This window comes from Ovis aries, chromosome 15 (genome assembly GCF_016772045.2).
Source record: "Ovis aries strain OAR_USU_Benz2616 breed Rambouillet chromosome 15, ARS-UI_Ramb_v3.0, whole genome shotgun sequence".
NCBI classification, from domain to species: domain Eukaryota; kingdom Metazoa; phylum Chordata; class Mammalia; order Artiodactyla; family Bovidae; genus Ovis; species Ovis aries.
The window spans coordinates 38,095,384-38,112,462 of NC_056068.1; the positions used below are offsets into that span (position 1 = coordinate 38,095,384).

General features: G+C 41.2%; 1 protein-coding gene across 1 annotated transcript in view; it reads left to right on the top strand.

The window, feature by feature from the left end:
* RRAS2 (RAS related 2) overlaps positions 1 to 17,079 on the top strand; it is a 95,791-nt gene continuing 78,712 nt past the window's right edge. The window contains exon 1 of the mRNA XM_060399872.1: positions 1 to 114. The gene's annotated coding sequence lies outside the window, so the exon portion shown is untranslated. The remainder of the gene's footprint in view (positions 115 to 17,079) is intronic.

Sequence of the window (17,079 nt, forward strand, 5' to 3'; positions counted from 1 at the left end):
GAGACTGCGAAGGCAAAACTAAATGTTTGTCAAAAAATATTTTCCAAGTCAGTTGTAATAGATTCCTGCCCTGTAGCACAGCCCCAGCTGCCGGGATGCTCCAGTCACAGAAAGGTATGAACCAACAGCTTCCTTACTGGTCCTTGTGCTCTGGCTTTGGCCTGAAAATCCGTGTAGAAGTGGCTTTGATGTTGCTCATTAGGGTACCTTCAGGCCTGGACCCTGGGGTATTGTGACTCCCAAATATGATCCCTTTTTACTAAGCTCTTATCAAGGTTTGCATCTTCAATAGGTACCTTTTTAAGCTCTAGGTAGCTGTTAATATACCTTTTTTTTTGACATATTGCAATTTGCAGCTTTGTAGTTTGTAGTTATAATATTTAATTCTAATAATAAATGTGTATGTGAGATGAGTAGCTCAAATAACTTTTTCCATATTCATTTTAAAGCAGTTTTTCACTAATTAACTTGCTTTTCTGGATGGATAATATACATTCACATGGTTCATAATTCAAAAAGTGCCAAACAGTATATACAAGAATACGTTTCTTTATATCCTTGTAGAAATAAAAAATCAGTCATTATGGGACTTCCCTTGTGGTCCAGTGGCTAAGATTCTGTGCTCCCAATGTAGGGGGCCTGGGATCCATCCCTGGGGATGGTCAGGGAGCTAGATCCCACATGCATTGTGCTAAGCTGCACAATGTCTCCTGGATTGGCAAGTGGATTCTTTACCACTAGCGTCACCTGGGAAGCCTCACATACCACAGCTAAATATCCCACATGCCGAAGAGCCCGTGTGCTGGAGCTAAGAACTTCTCAGGAGGTGGCTTAGTTGCTACGTCATGTCCAGCTCTTGCAAATGCTTGGACTGTAGCCCACTAGGCAGCTCTGTCCTTGGGATTTTCCAGGCAAGAATACTGGAGTGTGTAGCCATTTCCTTCTTCAGGGGATCTTCCTGACCCAGGGATCAAACCCCAGACTCCTACACTGCAGGCAGATTCTTTACTGACTGAACTATCAGGGAAGCCCTGGTAAGAATGTGCCTGCCAATGCTGGAGATGCAAGAGTCTATGGATTCGATCCCTGCCGTGGGAAGATCCTCTGGCATGGGAAATAACAACCTACTCCAGTCTTCTTGCCTGGAGGATCCCATGGACAGAGGAGCCTGGCGGGCTATAGTCCATGGGGCCACAAAGAGTCTGACACAACTGAGCCACTGAGTACATCTCCTTGTCTGAATGTACCTTGACTTATTTGATTAGTCTTGAATTAATGGACATTTAAATTTTTCTTGCTATCTGCTATCACAAATAGTGTTTCAGTAAGTAACCTCATATTTGTTATTTTGTACATAAATATACCTGTTAAATAAGTTATTAGAATCAGACTTGATCAAAGGACATATAAATTTATGTGTGTGTTAGTCACTCAGTCATGTCTGACTCTTTGTGACCCCATGGACTGCAGCCTTCCAAGCTCCTCTGTCCATGGGATTCTCCAGGCAAGAATACTGGAGTAGGTTGCCATGCCCTTCACCAGGCATGTAAATTTATAGTTTTGCTAGATATTGCCCAATCCCAAAGAATGTTTATATGTTGGTTGGCATTCCCCTAGTAAAGCATATTTCTACTACAATGATTCTAGTGCAAGTAGTATATTTGGAAGGTTCAGGAAACACCAGAAAGCTGTGGGTGGGGGAGGGTGACACAGGGAGAGGAAGGCAACCATCAAAGGGCTGTATTATGAAGCCAACTACTACAGTGGGTGACTGAAACTTAATCCCACTTGGAAGTGATGAGAAATGGTGCAAAATGCTTGCTTCTGGATTTCCCTAAACAAAGGTGAGGAAGCTGACTCTCCCAAGAGTCATTGGCTGAAGGCTGCTCTGGGTGCATGGGAATATAAGATAGGAATAGAGAAGTAGGTGTTTCTTTGGTTTGGTTTTCTGGTAGCCAGAACAGACTTCTACAGCTCAGAAAACTCCATCAGGCAGAGATGAAATTCTTGGAGTACTGGGTCCTGAGTACATTGAAATTCCAGGATATGGACTGGGTTCAACTAGCAATGAATGAAAATTAGTTTCCCCTGTCTTTTGCCTCACAGTGTTATCAAATACTTGCCAGTTGTATAGGTGAAAAATAATACTAATAAAACCAAAATTAGTGATTATGTAGTTTCAATTTTCAGGTCCATTATAATCCACACTGATTTTTAAAATAATTTAAAACTTACCATCTGTCTAACATGTCTCTAACATGTTCCCATAAGTCATCACACTCTCATCCTACCCTATAAATAGGTGCTACAGTTATTCTTGTTTTAAAACAATAAAGAGATGAGTAAAGAGGTTTAGTGGCCTGCCCTAAACTACTCAGTTTGTCAGTGATGGGGATGGGATTTAATGTCAGATTTTCTCGCTGGAAAAATTTTCTAAATGGGATAAGACAAACCAGCTACTCAACCTCTCAGTTTCTTGATCTGTGGGCTTTCCTGGTGGCTCAGACAGTTAAGAATCTGCCCATGATGCAGAAGACCTGGGTTTGATTCCTGGGTTGAGAAAATCCCCTGGGGAAGGAAATGGCAACCTACTCCAGTATTCTTGCCTGGAAAATTCCATGGAGAGAGGAGCCTGGCAGGCTATAGTCCATGGGGTCACAAAAAGTCGGACACAACTGAGCAACTAAAACTCACTTCTTGATCTGTAAATCAAAAAGTTGTGAACATCTATTGTTTGAGTCTTCTCAGCATCCATTCTCCATTCTTTGGATAGCATCAATATTATCACCTGGGAATTTGTCAGGATTGCCAGTTCTTGGGTTTTATCCCAGATTTATTAAATCAGAAACTCTTGGGTTGGAGACCAGCAATCTGTTGTTGTTGTTTTTTTTTAACAAGCCCTCCAGGTGATTCTGATTTATGCTGAAGTTTGAGAAACACTGGCTGAGGGGAAGGGAAATAAGTGGAATCCATCTTGCCAACACCAGGGCAAACCCTGCTTAAGACTTGAGTCATATGGGACAAACACAAGCTGAAAGATATGAAGAGTGAAATAATTCTGATGAAAGAATTCTCTGAATGTAGTCATCCTTAAAGTTAGATCAACAGCTGTATCATTTCGTTACGTGAACCAATAAATTCTTTTAATTTCAGTTTGAGTTGGATTTCTGTCACTGACACCCAAACAAGTCCTGACTGTCAAGGAATCATTCATTCCTCCTTGTATTTCCAAGTGGAGAGATTCTCCTTGAGCACTGGTTCTCAAAGTGTGGTCCCCAGATAAGCAATATCAGTATCACCAGGGAACTTGGTTAAAAATAAGATATCAGACCCTATAGGAGACCCAGTGAATCAGGGTTCTGGGGACGGAGCCCAGCAATCTGTGTTTTAATAAGCCCTATAGGTGATTCTGATGCCCACTGAAATTTTAAAATCACCAGATTAAGGCTCCTAGCCTCTCTCCTCATCCCTCGTTCATCCTTCTCCACGAAGCAGGTATGACTTCTATTTAACTGTCTACTTGAATTCGGAAGAATGATCTAGGCATGCTCAGTTTAATTCCTCCCTTTGTTTCCTTTGCGAGCCAGCCTAACTAAAGAAGGCAGTTAATCTATGCTCTCTGTATGTGCTATGAGTTTTATGGAGGCAGAGCTCCATTAGATGAGGCCTGTAGTTTTTCTAGCCCTGCCTGTAACTCACTGGTACATTTATTCTGGGAGCAGTGTAAGCAAGCCTATTTGACATCTAAGCTATATCCTCCAGTCTATGTCTTATCAGTAATAAAGCTGACCTTTGGATCTCCCTCTATTGGTTCTCTGTGTCCTACTTCTCAATTGGTTCAAAACTTGGGTGGGGAAGCAGGCTGTTATTTATTGGGTCCCCTAATGCCCCAACACTGAGTAATATAGGAGGCAGTCAAGCCCCTTTCCTCTCTAGCATTTAGGACCACGTGTCTCACACTGTTACTCCAGGGCTCCTGAGTTTTCCAAAAAGAAAACCTTGTTTGTTCTGACCAGCCCACTGGTGTTGTAGTTGCAGGAGACAGAAGTATCCCATGCCTATTGGGGAACAGGAGAGACGATTGCAATCACAAAGCATTTCCTTTCAGGTCTCTCCTGAAACTGTAATTCTGTAGGGGCAGGAACAGAGCCTAGAAACCACTGCCTTAAAAAAACAAAACAAAACAAAAAACACTTTGTAGAAGCTGTCTGTTGTGGTTCAGTCACTGAGTTGTGTCCAACTCTTTGCAATGCCATGGTCTGTAGCCCACCAGGCTCCTCTGTCCATGGGATTTCCCAGGCAAGAATACTGGAGTAAAGGTTGCCATTTCCTTTTCCAAGGAATCTTCCAAGCCCAGAGATCAAACCCAGGTCTCCTGCATTGGCAGGCATGTTCTTTACCACTGAGCCACCAGAGAAGCCAGGAACTGTCCACCTTGCCTTATTAGCAGGTTCTACCAGCTGTCTAACCTAAATTCATATAGCTGCATTTGAAGTTGTGTCCTTCTGTTCTGGAGGCTAGATATGTCTTGTTGTTTAGTTGCTAAGTTGTGTCCGACTCTTTTTACAACTCCATGGACTGTAGCCCACCAGGCTCCTCTGTCCATGGAATTTTCCAAGCAATAATACTGGAGTGGGTTGCCATTTCCTTCTCCAGGGATCTTCCCAACCCAGGAATTGAACCCACATTTCTTGCCTTGGCAGGCAGAATCTTACTGAGCCACCTGGGAAGTCTGGCCCCCGCCAAAAAAAAAAAAAAAATTTCAGCCCACTGCATTTGTCAGAAATGTCTTAGCTTGTTCAAAAGAAGGGAGAACTTCTCTCTTCTACTCTTTGGTCTTTCCTGAATTGTTTACAAATCTTTAAAACAGCCATAGTCTCTGTTCTGGTAAGGGGTGTGGGTGAAAGAGAAAGCTGTTTGGAGCCCTATAAACCAGACCTGGGTGCTAAGGAAGCTCAATTTTCAGGGCTCAGTCTCCACTGAGGATCAGGCATTCTTCTCTTTGGAAAGCTGCTGCGGGGAAGAAAGAGGGAAAGCAGCCATCACAGTTCAACCTGAATGATGGAGGACCATGTAGTATTTTTCTATATATTGACCCTGAGTCTCAGTCTTCCCAGAATAGTTAATTCTCCTAGATTATCTAACTACCACTTATTTTTACATTGTTCAATCACATATGTACAGCTATTTTACAAAATTAGATCCTATATGTACAATTTTGGCTGCTGGTTTGCCCATATCATTAAAGATTGTTCATAAATGTCATCTTACTAAAGACCTATATATAGAAAACTATAAAATACTGGTGAAATAAGTTAAAGAGGACACTAATAGATGGAGAGATAGATCATGTTCATGGATTGGAAGAATCAATATAGTGAAAACGAGTATACTATCCAAAGCAATCTATAGATTCAATGCAATCCCTATCAAGCTACCATCAGTATTTTTCACAGAGCTAGAACAAATAATTTCACAACTTGTATGGAAATACAAAAAACCTCAAATAGCCAAAGCAATCTTGAGAAAGAAGAATGGAACTGGAGGAATCAACCTGCCTGACTTCAGGCTCTACTACAAAGCCACAGTCATCAAGACAGTATGGTACTGGCACAAAGACAGAAATATAGATCAATGGAACAAAATAGAAAGCCCAGAGATAAATCCATGCAACTACAGACACTTTATCTTTGACAAAGGAGGCAAGAATATACAATGGAGAAAATACAATCTCTTTAACAAGTGGTGCTGGGAAAACTGGTCAACCACTTGTAAAAGAATGAAACTAGAACACTTTCTAACACCATACCCAAAAATGAACTCAAAATGGATTAAAGATCTAAATGTAAGACCAGAAACTATAAAACTCCTAGAGGAGAACAGAGGCAAAACACTCTTTGACATAAATCACAGCAGTATCCTCTATGACCCACCTACCAGAATATTGGAAATAAAAGCAAAGATAAACAAATGTGACCTAATTAAACTTAAAAGCTTCTGCACAACAAAGGAAACTATAAGCAAGGTGAAAAGACAGCCTTCAGAATGGGAGAAAATAATAGCAAATGAAGCAACTGACTAACAACTGATCTCAAAAATATACAAGCAACTCCTGTAGCTCAATTCCAGAAAAATAAACAACCCAATCAAAAAATGGGCCAAAGAACTAAATAGACATTTCTCCAAAGAAGACATACAGATGGCTAACAAACACATGAAAAGATGCTCAACATCACTCATTATCAGAGAAATGCAAATAAAAATCACAATGAGGTACCATTTCATGCCAGTCAAAATGGCTGTGATCCAAAAGCCTACAAGCAATAAATGCTGGAGAGGGTGTGGAGAAAAGGGAACTCTCTTACACTGTTGGTCGGAATGCAAACTAGTACAGCCACTATGGAGAACAGTGTGGAGATTCCTTAAAAAAACTGGAAGTAGAACTGCCTTATGACCCAGCAATCCCACTGCTAGGCATACACACTGAGGAAACCAGAATTGAAAGAGACACATGTACCCCAATGTTCATCGCGGCACTGTTTATAATAGCCAGAACATGGAAGCAACCTAGATGTCCATCAGCAGATGAATGGATAAGAAAGCTGTGGTACATATACACAATGGAGTATTACTCAGCCGTTAAAAAGAATACATTTGAGTCAGTTCTAATGAGGTGGACGAAACTGGAGCCTATTATACAGAGTGAAGTAAGCCAGAAAAAGAAACACCAATACAGTATACTAATGCATATATATGGAATTTAGAAAGATGGCAACGATAACCCTGTATGCAAGACAGCAAAAGAGACACAGATGTATAGAACAGTCTTTTGGACTCTGTGGGAGAGGGCGAGGGTGGGATGATTTGGTAGAATAGCATTGAAACATGTATAATATCATAAGAAATGAATCACCAGTCCAGGTTCAGTGCAGGATACAGGATGCTTGGGGCTGGTGCACTGGGGTGACCCAAAGGGATGGTACGGGGAGGGAGGTGGGAGGGGGGTTCAGGATTGGGAACACGTGTACACTCATGGCAGGTTCATGTTGATATATGGCAAAACCAATACAAAAGTAATTAGCCTCCAATTAAATAAAATTAAAAAAGAAAGAAATAGAGATTGGACTCCATTAAAATAAAAAACTTGGGCATCAAACAGTGAAAAGCCATAGAAAATATATTTGAAAATGAAATATCTGATAAGGGTTTGATATCCAGAATATAGAAACAACTTCTACAACTGAACAACAAGAAAGCAAACAACCTAGTTAAAAAATAGGCATTGACTCAAACAGATACTTCTCCAAAGAATATACACAAATAGCAGGTATATGAAAATCTGCTCAATATCATTAGTCATTTTTTGTTTTTTAGTTGCTTAGTCGCAACCCCGTGGACTATCTTGCCAGGTTCTCCTGTTTGTGGACTTTCCCAGGCAGGAAAACTGGAGTGGGTTGCCTTTTCCTTCTCCAGGGAATATTCCCAACCTAGGGATAGAACTCACATCTCCAGCCTTGCAGGCATATTCTTTACCACTGAGCCACCAGGGAAACCCCATTAATCATTGCAAGTGAGTGCAAGTGAAGTCACTCAGTTGTGTCCGACTCTTTGTGACCCCATGGACTGTAGCCTACCAGGCTTCTCCATCCGTGGGATTTTCCAGGCAATAGTACCGGAAGTAGTACTTCCAGTACTGGGTTGCCATTTCCTTTTCCAGGGGATCTCCCTGACCCAGGGATCGAACCTGGGTCTCCTGCATTGCAGACAGACGCTTTACCCTCTGAGGCAAATGCAAACCAAAACTACAATGAGACACCACTTTATATCTTCTAGGATGGTTATTATCTAAAAAAAAAAAAAAAGAAGAAAATAACAAATGTTGATGAAGATGTGGAGAAATTGAAACTCTCACATTGCTGATGGAAATGTAAAATTGTATAGCTGCTATGGAAAAGTTTGGCAGTTCCTCAAAAAGTTAGACATAAAATTACCATTTGATCCAGCAATTCCATTCCTAGGCATATACCCAAAAGACTTAAAAATAGGAACTCAGGTATTCGTACATGAATGTTCATAGTGGCATTATTCTTAATAGCAAAAAACTAGAAACAAGACAGAAGTTCATCAACAGAGATGAATGGATAAACAAACAGTAGAATATTCATCCAATAGGATACTATTCAGCCCTAAAGAGGAATGAAGCATAAATATGTTCTACAATAGGCAGGAGCCTTGAAACATTATAAATGAAATAAACCAGACACTGAAGGACAAATGTTGTACGATTATGCTTCTATGAAACATCTAAAAATAGGAAAATTCATAGAATCAGACAGATTAGAGGTTATCAGGGGCTGGGGATAGGAGAGAATGGGAAATTTCAAAACAAGCAAAAAAAGATAGATACAGAAAAATGAAAAGTGGAAAATAACCTAGGATAACTGAATATCCTGCTGTTCTTTCTTTTTGAAAAATTTATTCATAATGATTAAGTACAAAACTTTGGAGTACAGACCTTATGGGTTCAAACAGGCACACTCTGCCGTTAAGTAACTGTGTGACACCTCTGTGCCAAAGCTTTTTTTAAAAAAATACAATAGAACCTACTTTAGTTAGTTGATTTGTGGATGAAATTGGATAATATGTTTTAGGTGAGTAGCACAGTGCCAGGCTCATGGTAAATCCTCAGTAACTGGTAGCTTATGGAATTATACATACTGATTTGTATCCTACTCTTCATTTTCCTATATAAATAAAAATTATTTTTAATGGTTACATAGTACTCTATACTATTCTATTCTATATTCTCTACTATGGTTATAGCATTGTTTATTTAAATCCCTGTTGTGGAATATTTAGGTGGGTTTTGATTTTTTACTATTTAAACAAATGTGAGAGCAGACACCCTTGCTTGATTCTTCCTGGCAGCCATGCCTGAGAAGAGTGGTCTGACTTTGGCCCTGGTTAGCCTTGTAGGCTCTTGTGTTCCCAAGGGAGTGCACTACATTGAGTCAGGTCCCCAGGCTGGGTTCTGAGTTCTAGTCATGCTTCTGCTCTGTCTCCAGGTGATGGTGGTGAGGACAGTTTTCTATCTGGGCCTTTGCTTCCCCATCTATAAAACGAGAGCATTAGAGGGAGTAACCTCAGGATGCTTTTTCTGCTTTAAGGCTCTGTGATTCTCTGATGATCTTCCCCTGAGCTGTGGGTTCCTCCAGCTCTGTTATGGCCTTCCTTAGGGCTGTGTGTGTACACGCTCCAGCCTGTGTTTCAGTTTCTATTCTTAGCAAGGTGATCTTTAAACAAGGAATAGATTTGTGCGTCTGTCTCATCTCGGATGCATGCAGCTCCTGCTGGGTGCAGTCACCAGCCATTCATTCATGTTAGAAGCAGGAGTCCATTAAGGAAGAAAGTGGATGGTGGCTCTTCCATCAGCCATGATGAGGATCGAATACACTCTGATTTGGGGGTTGGTCCCTTTTTGGTCACCAGGCATGGTCTCTATCTGACTCAGCTGTAGATGAGGTCAGGGGAATCCTGGTTTCAGCACCTCCCTCTCCACTCCACCCCCAAATCCTTTCTCTGGGATGGGCCAGGAATGGTATTTCGGCAATGGTTGTTTTTGGAGATGATGAGTAACCAACATTCCAGCTGAAAGGGTCATTGTTTGTTCTGAAAAAAAGAGTGGACATGGATGAGTCCACTCCTTTCCAAGAGTTCCCAGTTGTGGTGGTGTCTCAGAGTCCATCTGGGTATTTAAATACACAAATTCACATTCTTGGTCTGCAAGTATTCTCTGTTTACCAAGTCTGGGGAGGAGTCTAGGTTCTTCATTTTAAGACACTACAGGGGACTCAAACGTGCATTCTAGATGGAGAACTTTGGCATATAGTAGTAGGATTTGCAAACTCTGAAAGGTCACCAAGGCCAGGCAGGTAACATCCAATGGCTAGGGTATGATCTAAGAGTGCTGATCACTCTGAAGGACAGGAACATACCTTCTTTCAAGGGCAGCCTGTACTTACCTTTAGCCATTGTCTTATGATAATACTGGCCCAGTGTTGGTAGATAATCCATTTAATTTTTTCAGGAAGAGTTAGAAATCTAGATTTGTTTGTTAAAAATTCTAAATTCAAATATCGGCAACCAATTCAAAAATTAAAAAACTTCTAATTGTGGGCCAAAACATATCTGACTCTGATTTAGCCAAATCTGACTCTGAATCTGCCCACTGAAGTCTCTTGGCAAACTTTTAGCGAGACCATCACTCAACTTAAGTCAGAAGAATACAATCAACAGCTCTCGTGATTGGCACCATCACGTTGTCTCCGTGCTGTGAGGTCTGTGGGATTCTGGATAACATCCAGCTTGGCATGGGGCAAAGTGCTCTGAGCACAGCAGTCAGGAGACATATCCTGCTAACAACTTGCTAGGTGACACTGGGAAGAAATTCTTTCCCTATTCACAGGATTTCTCCTGGTAAGTTAAGGGGGATGATCTCTAGTGTTCTTTCCAAGGTTTTGAGGATTCTTCTAATGAAGATTTATATATTTACCTATTGTCTTCTGGCTACATGAGAAAGAAATTTTTTAAATTAAGATGAAAAGTCATCTTTAATTGGTATGAATGACAACTAGTTCTTTCTCTGCCAAATATCAGTACAATACCAGTGATTTGCTTTTGCAGGGGAATTTCTTTTTGCTGTAGGCTGTTGGGATATTTTCCGGGAGCAAGAAAGCACTTTGGAACAGAAGGTCTATGTGGAGTGAGCATGTGGGCTTCTTGCTTGCTGAACACTTGACTCTGAGTTAAAATTTTTTTTTTAAATAAAGGTATAGTGTTGATAGGAATATTTTGAAGTAAAAAGACATTTCCTTAGTAGCTCAAATAAAACCCTGCAATTGAATCTCTTATCCTCACAGCTTTGAGATTTAATTCATATGCCATAAAATTCACTTTAAGAAGTATACAATTCAATGTTTTTTAGTGCACTTACAGAATTGTGCAACCATCACAGCTATCTAATTCCAGAATATTTCATATCTCCAAGAAGAAACCCCATACCCATTATTAGTCACAGAGAATTTCCTCCTCAGTCCTAGCAACTACTAATCTACTTTCTGTCTCTCTAGATTTTCCTATCCTGGACCTTTCATACATATGGAAATATATAATATGTGGTCTTTCATGACTGGCTTCTTTCACTTAACATAGTTTTCAAGATTCATCCACGTTGTAGCATGTATCAGTACTTCATTCCTTTTTATTGCTAAGTAATATTCCATTGTATGAATGTCCTACATTTTATTTATCTGTTCATCAGTTGATGGATAATTAATTCTACTTTTTGGCTATTATAAGTAATGCTGCTATAACTTTACACTTACAGGTTTTTATATTGACATGTTTTAATTTATCTTGTGCATATAACTTAAGGGTGGAACTTCCGGGCTGTATGGCAGCTCTGTGTTTAACTTTTTGAGGAAATGCCAGATTGTTTTCCAAAGCAGCAGCACCATTTAACAGTCTAACCAGCAGTGTATGAGGGATTCAGTTCCTCTATATACCTGTCAGCATTTGTCATTTTTTTATTATAGTTATCCTAGTGTTTATGGGGTCGCACAGAGTTGGACACGACTGAAGCGACTTAGCAGCAGCAGCAGCAGTGGGTATTAAGTGGTACCTCATTGTAATTTTGACTCTGTAGTTGAATCTCTTCTTAACTGGCCTGACCTTGGTTATACATCAGCTAATTACTGTGGCCAGTAGAGGTTGATAATCTTAACTGAACTAGAGTAAATCCCTGCAGGGGGAAGTCAGTCACTCCCAAACTACCTAAGGAAAATTAGGAGACACAGTATGAAAGAAAGGAGAAATGGATGCCTGGGAGGCAACAAATACATGTTTCTATTGGATGGGTTTGCTTTCTTGGTTTCAGTGTTGAAATTGTGCTATACACAGAGATTGTAGTGGTATAGAATAGGAAGGAAAGAAAATCTTGGTCAGGACTCAGGCAGAGAAGAAGCTCAACAAATAAGCATTGAAATAGATCCTACTGAAAATAAGTTTCTCCCTGAAAACTGTAGTTACTGGACACATGTGCACACCAGCTTGGATTCATTACCACTTTATCCTCTTCTTCTTTTATTGATCAAACTATCTTCAGGTCCAGACCCCCTAGAGTGCTCCTTTGCCAGATGCAGAGTCATAAAATACTAAGGAACTTGTTACCTTAGGATCAACACCTGATTCCCCCAGTCTTAATAGCTGCAAATGGTATAGCTATGCTTTGGCTTCCCAGGTGGTGCAGTGGTAAAGAATCTGCCAGCAAATACAGGAGATGCAAGAGACATGGGTTTGTTCCCTGGGTCAGGAAGACCCTTTGGCATAAGAAAAGGCAACCCACTCCAGTATTCTTACCTGGAAAATTCCATGGACAGAGGAGCCTGGTGTGTTACAGGCCATGAGGTCACAAAGAGTTGTACTTGACTGAGCCCACCACCACCCCCCCACACACATACACAGACACATAGCTATGTTGTTATTGTTTTTTCCTTTCTTTTGGCTGTGCTGTGTGGCATGTGGGATCTTGGTTCCCCAACTGGTATTGAACCCATGTACCCTGCATTGGATGAGTGGGGTCTTAGCCACTGAACCACCAGGGAAGTCCCTACATGCTTTTCTTTTTTTTTTTTCCCTCAGGGATTAACTTTTTTTCTTTTGGATATTTTTGAGATCTGATAAACTTTTCTGATTGTCATGTCTTCTTGAAAGGAAAGATTTTGGATTGTATGTTAGAAGGGAAGGAAAGCCGCATAAAGAGGACTCACTGATTATCTTTTTGGTCCTGAAAGATTATAAGAAATTCCAGGGCTAGAGAGACACTGAGAGAAGCATAACTAGCCCTTTTTCAGCATTTCCTTGACATGGGTTAGTCTTCCTTTTCTCTTTCCTGTTTTTCTTTCTTTTACATTGCTCATACTGTCTGCATCGTGACTTTTCTGACCACTACTGCTGTGTAAAACATATCCCCCCCCCCGGAAAACAGGGGTGCCTAAGACAACCACTGTATCGCACTAACAAAGAGATTTGACAGCTAAATGCAATGCCTGACCCTAGACTGGATTCTGTACTAGAAGGGAAAAAATGCTCTAAAGCACATTATTGAATCAACTGACAAAACTGAAATATAAATGGTAGACAAAAGTATTCATACCAATGCTAGATTTACTAATGTTGATATGTACTGTGGTTATCTGAGAGAATATCCTTGTTCTTAGGAGGTACACACTGAAGCACTTAGGGATAAAGGGCCATAATGCCAGTAACCTATCCTTAAATAGTTCAAAAATTCATTTAAATGTAAGAATTATATATACACACATACATTTATCATAAAATATTTTATATTTGCTGTGCTGGGTCTTTGTTCCAACATTCGAGCTTTCTCTAGTTGCAGTGCACAGGCTTTCCATTGAGATGACTTCTCTTGTTGTAGAGCTTGGGCTTCGTAGTTGTGGTGCATGTGCTTGGTTCCCCTGAGGCATGTGGAATCCTCCTGGACCAGTCCCCTGTACTGACAGGTAGACTCTTAACCACTGGACCACCAGGGAAGTCCTATTCTAAATTAATATAAATAACTATATCATATATATATATATGAAAGAGAAAAGCAGAGATAGACAGGGGAGAATGATGAAATGGGATAAAATGCTCACATAGTTGAATCTGGGTAACGGCGTATGGGTGTTCTTTATAGACTGAGTAAGTGAAAGTCGCTCAGTCGTGTCCGACTGTTTGCTACCCAATGGAATCTACAGTCCATGGAATTCTCCAGGTCAGAATGCTGGAATGTAGCCTTTTTCTTCTCCAGGGGATCTTCCCAACCCAGTGATCAAACCCAGGTCTCCCACACTGCAGCCACATTTTTTTACCAGCTGAGCCACAAGGGAAGTTTGTATTTATAGACTAAAATTATTCCCAAATAAAAAGTTTAAAAACCACAACCAGTTTACTGATTTGTTTTGCACATACTTTTGTAGGTCAGGAAGGGCTAACCTGGGTAGCTCTTTTTTTTTTTTTTTTTAAATGTATTTATTATTGGCTGTGCAGGGTCTTAGTTGCTGCTCAATCTTTTCTCTAGTTGCATCAGGCGGGGCAACTCTCTAGTTACAGTGTGCAAGCTTCTCTTTGCCGAGGCTTCTCTTGTTGCGGGGCACTGGTTCTAGGGTGCACAGGCTTCAGTAGTTGTGGCTCCCCGGGCTCTAGAGCACCAGCTCAATAGCTGTGATGCAGGGGCTTAGTTGCTCCATGGCATGGGTGATCTTCCTGGATCAGGGTTTGAACCCATGTCTCCTGCATTGGCAGGAGGGTACTTTTACCACTGCACCACCAGGGAAGCCACTGGGTAGCTCTTGCTCGGGGTCTTTTGCAGCCAGATACTAGTAGGGGCAGCAGTCACCGGAAGGCTGGACAGAGCTGGGGTTAAGGTATCTCACATGGCTGGCAGTTGATGCTGGCTGTCAGCTAGGAGCTCAGTTCAGTTCAGCCGCTCAGTCGGGTCCGACTCTTTGCGATCCCATGGACTGCAGCATGCCAGGCCTCCCTGTCCAACTCCCAGAGCTTGCTCAAACTCAATGTCCATCGAGTCGGTGATGCCATCTAACCATCTCATCCTCTCTTGTCCCCTTCTCCTTCTGCCTTCAGTCTTCAATGAGTCAGTTTTTCACATCAGGTGGCCAAAGTATTGGAGCTTCAGCTTTAGCATCAGTCCTTCCAATGAGTATTCAAGACTGATTTCCTTGAGGATTGATTGGTTTGATCTCCTTGCTGTCCAAGGGACTCTCAAGAGTCTTCTCCAACACCATAGTTCCAAAGCATCAATCCTTTGGCACTCAGCCATTTTTATGGTCCAACTCTCACATCCATACATGACTACTGGAAAAACTATAGCTTTGACTAGATAGACCTTTGCTGGCAAAGTAATGTCTCTGCTTTTTAATATGCTGTCTAGGTTGGTCATAGCTTTTCTTCCAAGGAGCAAGCATCTTTTAATTTCATGTCTACAGTCACCATCTGCAGTGATTTTGGAGCCCAAAAACATAATCTATTTGCCATGAAGTGATGGGACCAGATGTCATGATCTTAGTTTTTTGAATGTTGAGTTTTAAGCCAGCCTTTTCACTTTCTTCTTTCACTTTCATCAAGAGGCTCTTTAGTTCCTCTTCACTTTCTGCCATAAGGGTGGTGTCATCTGTGTATCTGAGGTTGTTGATATTTCTCCTGGCAATCTTGATTCCAGCTTGTGCTTCATCCAGCCAGGCATTTCACATGATGTACTTTGCATATAAGTTAAATGAGCAGGGTGACAATATACAGCCTTGACGTATAATCTGTTGTTCCATGTCCAGTTCTAACTGTTGCTTTTTGACCTGCATACAGATTTCTCAGGAGACAGGTAAGGTTGTCTGGTATTCCCATCTCTTGAAGAATTTTCCACAGTTTGTTGTGATCTACACAGAGAAAGGCTTTGGAGTAATCAATAAAGCAGATTTTTTGCTGGAATTCTCTTGCTTTTTCTATGATCCAACTGATGTTGGCAATTTAATCTCTGGTTCCTCTGCTTTTTCTAAATCCAGCTTGAACATCTGGAAGCTCATGGTTCTCATGCTGTTGAAGTCTGGCTTGGAGTATTTTGAGCATTTCTTTGCTAGCATGTGAGATGAGTGCAGTTGTGTGGTAGTTTGAACATTCTTTGGCAGTGCCCTTCTTCGGGAATGAAAATTGACCTAGACTGACTGAGCTAGTTGTACAGTTGGACCTTTGACTGGCATGCTTACATGTGGCCTCTCTAGCATGGCAGCCTCAGGGTAGCAAACTTCTTACATTGTTTCTCCCAGAGTGAGAATCCCAAGAGAACAGGTGGAAGCCACATGGCCTCTTCTGACCTAGACTTGGAAGGTATACAGCATCATTTCTGCTGCATTCTACTGGTTCCAAGAGAGCCACTGGGTTGTGTCCAGGAACTTGGAGTCATGTTCCAAAACTGCCATAAATGCTTACTACATGCCAGGCACTGTTTTATGTGCTTTATATATATTAACTCATTTGATTCTTACTAAAAAACACTTTGGGCTTCCCTTGTGGCTCAGTGGTAAAGAATCCGCCTGCAATGCAGGAGACCTGGGTTTGATCCCTGGGTTGGGAAGATCCCCTGGAGAAGGGAAAGGTTACCCACTCCAGTATTCTGGCCTAGAGAATTCCACGGACTGTATAGTTTGTGGGGTTGCAAAGAGTCAGACACAACTGAGTGACTCACTTCATGTCAAAAAACATCTTAAGGTATGTAATCATACCATCTTTATTTTAGAGAAAACTGAGGTACAGACGTTCAGTAAGTTCCATTATGACACCTTTAGTCAAAGGGGTAGGATTTGAATCCAGTCTGGCCCCCATGGTCTTATCTACCAGCCTACACTGCGTTGTATACACCTGTGACCCCTACTACATTTGGTTAAGCTTCTGTAGACATAGATATATAGTGAAGGACAGGGAAGCCTGTATTGCTGCAGTCCATGGGGTTGTAAAGAGTCGGATGTGACCGAGCGGCTGAACAACCCATAGATAAGCACTTTTCGTTCACAAGCACGCTTCCCCAGCACAGAATCATGTGACACGTCTTACCTTCTCAGCTCTGACTTTTTTATATGTGGCTTGCTTTCCCTGGAATACTTTTCTTCTGCTTATGTTATTTATTCAGATCTTTTAGGAAGCCGTCCCTGACCACCCAGTTGTGGAATGAGTGCTTCTCCTAGGGTCACACTGTGCTTGTGATGCCGGACAACTTGCCTGTGGTCCTGGCTGTTTCCCCATTGGATTCTTAGTTCCCTGAGGGCAGGGACATTATTTTATTCATAAAGTGATTTGTAGCACTGAGCACAGTGCCTGGTGTGTAGTATGTAAATAAGTATAATCTCTCACATTCATACCCCTCATATACAATTACCTCACATTTTTCACATATAAGCACAGCCACTAAGGCAGATATATCATGTGCCACATTTACTCTTGTCTATGCGCCCT